Source organism: Mandrillus leucophaeus, unplaced genomic scaffold, assembly GCF_000951045.1.
Source record: "Mandrillus leucophaeus isolate KB7577 unplaced genomic scaffold, Mleu.le_1.0 Scaffold145, whole genome shotgun sequence".
Classification (NCBI taxonomy): Eukaryota; Metazoa; Chordata; class Mammalia; order Primates; family Cercopithecidae; genus Mandrillus; species Mandrillus leucophaeus.
The window spans coordinates 2,001,973-2,010,879 of record NW_012101421.1 but is presented as its reverse complement, the minus strand read 5'-3'; positions in this window follow the sequence as shown (position 1 = coordinate 2,010,879).

Genomic DNA, 8,907 nt, shown 5'->3' with positions numbered 1-8,907 from the left:
TGATTTTGTATCCTGAGACTTTGCTGAAGTTGCTTATCAGCTTAAGGAGATTTTGGGCTGAGACAATGGGGTTTTCTAAATATACAATCATGCCATCTGCAAACAGAGACAATTTGACTTCCTCTCTTCCTATTTGAATACACTTTATTTCTTTCTCTTGCCTGATTGCCCTGGCCAGAACTTCTGATACTATGTTGAATAGGAGTGGTGGAAGAGGGTATCCTTGTCTTGTGCTGGTTTTCAAAGGGAATACTTTCAGCTTTTGCCCCTTCAGTATGATATTGGCTGTGGGTTTGTCATAAATGGCTCTTATTATTTTGAGATATGTTCCATCAATACCTAATTTATTGAGAGTTTTTAGCATGAAGGGGTGTTGAACTTTATTGAAGGCCTTTTCTGCATCTATTGAGATAATCATTTTGTTTTTGTCATTCTTTTTCTGTTTATGTGATGGATTACATTGATTGATTTATATATGTTGAACCAGCCTTGCATCCCAGGGATAAAGTCGACCTGATCGTGGTGGATAAGCTTTTCAAGGTGCTGCTGGATTTGACTTCCCAATATTTTATTGAGTTTTTTTGCATCAATGTTCATCAGGGAAATTGGCATGAATTTTTCTTTTTTGTTGTGTCTCTGCCAGATTTTGGTATCAGGACGATGCTGGCCTCATAAAATGAATTAGGGAAGAGTCCCTCGTTTTCTATTGTTTGGAATAGTTTGAGAAGGAATAGTACCAGCTCTTATTTGTACCTCTCGTAGAATTCCGCTGTGAATCCTTCTGGTCCTGGGCTTTTTTGGTTGGTAGGCTATTATGAATAACATGGGTTTGAACGACACAGGTTAACTTATACACACACTTTTTTTCAATAAATATATTGAAAACTTTTAGGGGGGATCTGTGACAACTGTAAAAAACTCACAGATGAACCACATAGCCTAGAATTATTTTTAAAAATTGAGAAAAAGTTCCGTTAGGTCTATTATGAATGCATAAGATATATGTAAATCTTAGTCTATTTTATTATTTACTACCATAAATTTATACAAATCTATTATAAAAAGTTAAAATTTGTCAAAATTAACACTCGAAAACGTTTGCAGACTGTCACGGCATCATTTGCAGTTGAGAGAAAGGCAAACAAATGTAAAGATGCAGTGTTTAACCATACTGTAATAATTTTTTAGCCACCCCCTGTTGTTACTGCAATGATCATAAGCATTAGGAGTATCCACTTAAAATGCCGCATGACACTAACAATCTTCCTGTGACCAGTCCAGTAAATTACATAGTGCAATAAAAAGTGATCACTTGTGGCTCTTGTGTATTTCTCATTGTGTTTATCACAACACTAAAAGCATTGAATTGAATACAAAGTGGCACTAGTGATGCTGGAAGTGTCCCCAGAAAGAGAGAAAAGACATGACGTTTCAAGGAAAGGTTGAATTACTTGATCTGTAACATAGATTGAAGTCTGCAGCTGTGTTACTCATCATTTCATGATAAATGGATCTAGCCTAAGAATCGTTGTTAAAAAAAAGAGAAGGAAATGCATGAGATTGTTGCTGCAGCTATGCCAGGAGGTAAGAAAACATTGCACTTTTTGTGAAATACCTTTTAATCTTATATTGAAAATGCAACTTTTGTGCGGGTGCAGGATTGCTATAAGAAAGGTGTGCCTATAGACTGTAATGTGATTCGAGAAAAAACGAAGTCATTATATGACATCTTAAAGCAAAATAAAGTAAACAATCTAAAGCTAGATAACTCAATACCAGCAAAGGACAGTTTGATAATTTTAGAAAGAGATTTGGCTTAAAAAAAAAAAGTCAAGATAATAGGGGAGGCAGTTTTTGCCAACCAAGAGACAGCCGACAAATTTCCCAGAGGCCATTAAAAAAGTCAGGAGAACATGGATGGAAGTGAAGGTTATCATCCTTAGCAAACTAACGTAGGAACAGAAAACCAAATACCACATGTTGTCATTTACAAATGGGAGCTAAATAATGAGAATACAAGGACAGAAAGAGGGAAACAACAGACATGGGACCTACTGAGGGTGAAGGATGGAAGGAGGGAGAGTTTCCAAAAAAAAAAAAATACAAACAAACGAAAAAAACAATGAACTGTTGGGTACTATGCTTAGTTCATGGGTGACAAAATAATACATACACCAAACCTGAAGTCATGAGTTTACCTGTGTAACAAACCTGTACATGTACCACTTAACCTAAAATAAAAGTTAAAATATTTTTTAAAGGGAAAAAAAAGAAAATCATTGAGGAGAAATGATGTTTGCCTGAACAGGTTTTAATGCACATGAAAATGTCCTATTTTGGGGGGTGTGGGAAACACACACAAAGGACATTAATTAGTGAGGCAGAGAAGTGAGCACCAGGATTTAAGGCAGGAAAGGGTAGGCTAGCTCTACAATTTTGTGGCGATGCAGTTGAGTTTATCATCAAAACTGCCCTTACGTATGAAGCTACTAACTCTTGAGCCTTGAAGGAAAAGATAAGCACCAGCTGCCAATCTTTTGGTTGTACAATAAGAAGCCTTGGACAAAGAATTCTTTTTCTGGATTGGTTCCATTGATGTTTTGTCCTTGATGTCAGGAAGCACTTTTCTAGTAAGAGCCTGTCTTTTTGTTTTTTGTTTGTTTGTTTGTTTGTTTATTTGTGACTGAGTTTCGCTCTTGTTGCCCAGGCTGGAGTGCAATGGCGCGATCTCGGCTCACTGCAACCTCCACCTCTCAGGTTCAAGCAATTCTCCTGCCTCAGCATCCCAACTAACTCAGATTACAGGCATGCGCCACCACACCTGGCTAATTTTGTATTTTTAGTAGAGACGGGGTTTCTCCACATTGGTCAGGCTATTCAAATTCCCGATGTCAGGTGATCTGCCTGCCTCGGCCTCCCAAAGTGCTGGGATTACAGGCATAAGCCACCGTGCCTGGCTGGGCCTGTATTTTAAAGTTCCTTTGACATTGGGCAATGCCCCTGGCCACCCAGAAACCCATGAGTTCAATACAGAAGGTGTTAAAGTGGTCTACCTACCCCCAAACAAAATATCTCTAATTTAGCCTCTAGTTCAGGAAACATAAAGACCTTTAAGGCTCATTACACACTCTATGGAAGAGAACCCTGATAGAACATCATGAAAGTCTGGAAGAATTACACTATTGAAGATGCCATTGTTCCATTGTTGCTATGGAAAAAGCCATGAAAACTATCAAGCCCAAAACAATAAATTCCTGCTTAAAAAAACTATGTCCAGATGTTGTTCATGACTTCACAGGATTTATGATGGACCCAATCAAGGAAATCATGAAAGAAATTGTAGATATGGCAAAAAGGTGGGAGCGTGTGAAGGATTTCAAGATATGGATCTTGGAGAAGTTGAAGAGCTAATAGACACCACATCAGAGGAATGAACAGAAGATGACTTGATGGAAATGAATGCTTCTGGACCCGTGCCAGATGATATGGAAGAAGACATAAAATATGCTTTGCCAGAAAACAAACTGACACTAGACAATCTGATATCAGCTCTTTAATTACTCAAGACTGCTTTTGACTTCTTTTATGAGATGGATCTTTCTATGATATGGGCACTGAAACTAAAGCAAATGGTGAAAGAAGAACTGGTAATGTTTGGAAGCATTCTTAGAGAAATGAAAAAGCAAAAAACTCAGACAGAAATTATGATGCATTTCTGTGAAGTTACACAGAGTGTGTCTGCGTCTCTTGCCTGCCTTTCCCCCACCTCCACCACCTTCATCCCTGAGACAGCAAGACCAATCCCTTTTCTTCTTCCTTCACAGCCTACCAAACTCAAAGATGATGAGGATAAAAACCTTTATGATAATCTGTTTCCAATTAATGGATAGTAAATATATATTCTCTGCCTTATGATTTTCTTAATAATATATCCTTGTCTCTAGCTTACTTTACTGTAGGAATACAGCATATAATATATATAACATACAAAATGTGCATTAATTGACTGTTTATGTTTTCAGAATGTTTTCGCATTAACAATAGTTAATTAGTAGTTAAGTTCTTAGAGAGTCAAAAGTTACATGCAGATATTTTACTGTGTGAGGGATTGGTACCCCTGACCCCCACTTTGTTCAAGGGTCAACTGAACAATATCAACCAGTATTTATGCATCATTTTATTTTTATAAATTATTTCACATACCTTCTTATTTTCTAACAATAAGAGCTATTATGTATGAAGGACTTTCTGTTTGCTAGTTATTAGGCTAGAAAACTAATATGCATAGTTCTGTTTGATGTTAAAAACTCTCTAAGACAAGTATTATAATTGCCCCCAATTTATAGATTAGAAAACTGAGGTTTAGAGGAATTGATAACTTGGCCTTACAGCTAGTAAATTACAGAGGTGGAACTTGAGCCTAGTTTTCTAACTCCAGAACTTGAATCTTTTTTACTAAAACACACTTTGGAAATTTAATTTTGTGTTATTCTTATTGAAAATACTCCAAATTCTTTATCAGAAATTTGTTTCAAAACACTGTGATTTGGGATTTGCTGTTTTTTTGGAAAGCTTACAAAAAGATTAAGAGTCTTAGAATTGATGTTATTTTTTAAGAGTCACAGAGCTAACAAAGAATATTACCAAACCCTGAAATATTTGGTTAGGACTACAGTCCTGGAAAGGTACTTGGTTAATGCCTTTTACGAATTTAGCATTTAGCTAGGTGCTAGGGTATTTTTTAGAGGTTTTTTATTTTCCACCATCTTCTAAGACTATTTTTAGTTTTCACTTTTAATGTTTTTAAAAAATACTATTTAAGCTACATTTACTAAACTATTGAAGTATAATACCCCAATTTATAAGTATAATTAAAAATGTACCTAAAATTATTTAAATTAATTCCTAAATGTTGTATTTATGTTCTCAAAAAATTATATTCTCCTATCTAATAGTATTTAAGAATAACACAGAAAGAATACTGGTCTCATCCGTGTGACTCAGTAACTATCCTAAGTTTGTGCTTTCTATTAAAATGAAGACAGTAAGTCAATCTTTGCAGTGCATCATAAGTCAGTAAGTATTAACCTTTGTCAAATGTCTTAATGTTAAAGTTATGGTTAGAAAATGGAAACGTTTAAAGTAAGATCTCCTGTCTGTGCAGATGGAAGAGACTTAAAACTCCCATAGATTTTCCCCCTCATTCATCAGTCAATCACAGTTAATTAATTATGCATTTAGGTGTTCATTTATTTAAAAATATATGTTTTAACAAGTATAGTTTCTAATGCTAGAGAAGCAGAGAAATAGAGACCAAAAAAAGAGTAAGACATGGCTCTGCAACAGTTTGTGTTTATGATTCCTTTCCTGCAATTAAATTGTATTGACTCAGATGGTGTATTTGAATCTATTGCATAATCAAGTAAAATTTTATACGTGTTAGCACTTTAAAGACTGAAAAAATGCTACACAATTTAAGGTGTTATTATCATTAGTGCTATTTTAGTACAAGCTGAATCATCTTATTACCTGGCCCAGTTATCTGTAGGCTGAAGATGGATGAGATAAAAGTAATAATATAATTAAATGTTTGATGGCCAACATGTGAGAGTTTCTCTAGGATTTCACTGGAGTGGATACATTAAGGAATGTTAATTTGTAAGCATTCTTGGTGGATTGATTTGAAGATATGACTAGACTCACTCTAGAACACTGATTCTCAAACTTGAGCAGGCATCAGAATCACCTAGAAGGCTTCTAAAAACACAAATTACTGGGCCCCACTTTCAGAGTTTCTGACTCAGAAGGTCTGGGGTGGGATCCAAGGATTTGCATGTCTAACAAGCTCTCAGGTAAGGCCAATGCCAGGGATCACACTTTGTGAATCACTGTTCTGTCATAACCAGGGTCACACCCAATGTTGGAATGTGAAATTTAATAACAAATTATCTACGCAAGTGGATCTGTTGCCATTCCATTAATGAATGTATTAGTAAAGGTAATTGTGTTAACAGTTGTAACTGCGTTTGTAGCAGAAAGAGAAAGAAAAGAAAGCAGGGTTAGAGGGAAGCCTCTAATAAATAACTTCAATAACTGAGCCAACTAGTGAAGGAAATAGAGAATCTTACTCTGCTTGCTGTATTTACACATCATCTTAACTTAAAAGTCAGTAAGGTTTAGAAGGGCTGTCCCTCCACAAAGATAATGACTTGATAGCATCAACTTTGGAATTAGAAGAAATAAAAACCTTAATGGGAGAAAAGAAATACAGTTTTTCCATCCTTAAGGTAAAAGAAACACTTTAAGGAAGCTTTGAATGTCTTTAAGACACTGCATTTCATCCATATGTAACAGTCTTTGCCTTAAGTCTGATAAAGGTTAACTTCATGGAGCATAGAGGGCACCACTAAATGATCAATTGCTTTAACAGGCAATCGAGATTCTTGTATGTACAGATGTCCTTGGGGCTGCTGCCCTCCCTAGAACCCCCTTGGCCAGCTGCAACTGCAAACCTGCGTTCTGTGGGCACAGCCAAAGGCACACATACCTTTCTGCAGTTGTAAGCAAGACCAGGAGTAGGCCTCTGACTCCTGAGCCCACAGAAACTTAACAAAATCACTACCGGTATTCAGAAACACCCTCACCCTCACAGTCAATAATAATGCTTGGGAAAAGTCGGGGTCATCTGAAGTGGAGAATTTAGCCTGAAGTGAATTTATAACCCCAAATGGGTTTCTGTACCAGTTAGTAATCTCATTCATCTACGAATAACAATGATCCTGTACCCTCCCCAACAAGGGATAAAATATGCAAGGTTTTAACTCTTTTCATGTAAAAAAAGGTCCAGTCATAGGCAATCCAGAACTAGTTCAGTGGGTTCACAAATCTTCAGAGACCCAGAGCCCTTCCAGCTCTCTGACCCACCAGTCCTAGGTATGAGCTTTGTCCTCCCAGTCCAGGCTGTGCTACGGAGCTGCAGCAGATAGAGGCACATTCTAAGCAGAAGGTTGAAGGAAAGGAAGAAAAAGGTCACATGCCCATCATTTGAGGGAGACTTTGTAAGCCCCATACAAAAGCCGCCTTTGTATCTAGCTGTCAGGGAGGTTGACAAATGTGAACTGGGCAGCAAGGAGCTCAGGGAGAAATTAAGTTTCCATTACTAAAGAGAAAGGGAAATATGAATATTGGGTAAATAAATAGTAACTTATGCCATCAGGTCCAAGAAAATTAACATTCTTCCTTTCCACCATAGAAAGTGGTAAAAGGGGCAGCACCTCAAAACACATCTACATGACACTGTAGGTCCCACACTTTGGGGAATGTAAGAGCTACTTGGAATACTTGTTAGAGCCCAGAATTCTGGAACCTTCAAGATTCTAATTTAGCAGGCTTAGTGGTTATTGTGATTTAGGAGGTGCCAAGGACCACACTTTGAGAAACACTGCTTTATGGTTTTATTACCATTTGTCAGCCAATTGCTGCTGCCTGAGTTGTTATTAATTATCCTTGGTAACAAATTCTGTTCTGTCCCTTTTTAACTCTTTTATTCTCCATAATTAGATCTTGTAAATGGGTTGGACATGCTCCCTAAATGTTTGTTCCATCAGTACAGCAAGATTGAAACAATAATGACAGATGCATTTTTAGCAATAAAATAAGTCCTTCCTTGAAGGCAAGCAACAGAAAGCTTCCTCAGGAGGAGTTAACCTGGGTTCCAGAGTGGAGCAGCAGAGTCATGCCTTGTGGTGAGTCCGATGGCTAGAAGCAGCCAGGGTCAGGCATGACAATCAATCTAACAGTGATGATTAATAGCCAAATAGAATCTCTGGAGCTTTATTCCTTAGCCTCTGCTCTGCCTCCTCTTTAACACTCAGGTAAATGTCAAAATAGGAACTAGGGATTATAGCTGACAAGGGGTAAATGCCTTCATGTTGTCCTCCAAAGGTTAAGGTTTCCCAGACTTAGTGGAAGCCCCAATCTCCAATAACCATTAATCCACTCTACACTGGTAGGAGTGAGCATATTTATGACTACAGTCACTAAAGGGTGAAATAAAGATTAGTTTTTAGTTAGGAACGCAAAGCTTTTGAGATCAATACAAACACACTGCTGAAATCAATCTAAAGTTTGGAATTTTTAAGTAAAGATTTACTAGGCTTCTTTGTACAGTTAATTTTCCAAAGGGAAAATAAGCTCAGAAATGTAACATAGTAATCAAATTGAGTAAACACTAGTCAGTTTGTAAACTGACCTTGGTTATGCGCATATCAAGTAAGTGTGTAAAGCAATAAAAATGCCCATCATGTGGACGGTAAATTTGCCAATCAAACAGGTAAAGCCAAAATACACATATAGATTTACATGATAAGAATACTAGCAGCTATGTTTGCCTATTTGAAAACATAAATAATCAATAGATGTTAATATTGAAGTTATTCATGCATTTCCCTATTACTGTGCATATTAAGTGTTTCAATTATTTCTACTTAGTTTGATAGATAAATGTAGAGCCATATTTTATGAAACCCTTTAAAAAGAATATAGAAGTGTTCTCAAAAACAAAAGCTACTGTTTGGATGAAAGAGCAAGTGGACTGGAAATACACAGCTTGTTACAGTCCTCTGCTGTTCATGTTTGATGCATGTATACAATTTATTATGCAATTTCTTGAGATTTGACAAAGTAATTGTCTGGCAAACCATAGCTTTAATGACTCTTTTTCTGTTTCATATGAAAAGACTGTAGGTATTTTAGGAAAATGGCTTAATAGATCCATGTCTATAAGTAGTCTTTTGCTTGTTATGTATCTGTAGGTTGCGGAGACCCAGAGATATTTTCAGAGGAGTGTGATTCCATGTAGTAAATTCATTTTCTTCAGCAGAGTAAGTGCATGAAAGCTTACAGTAA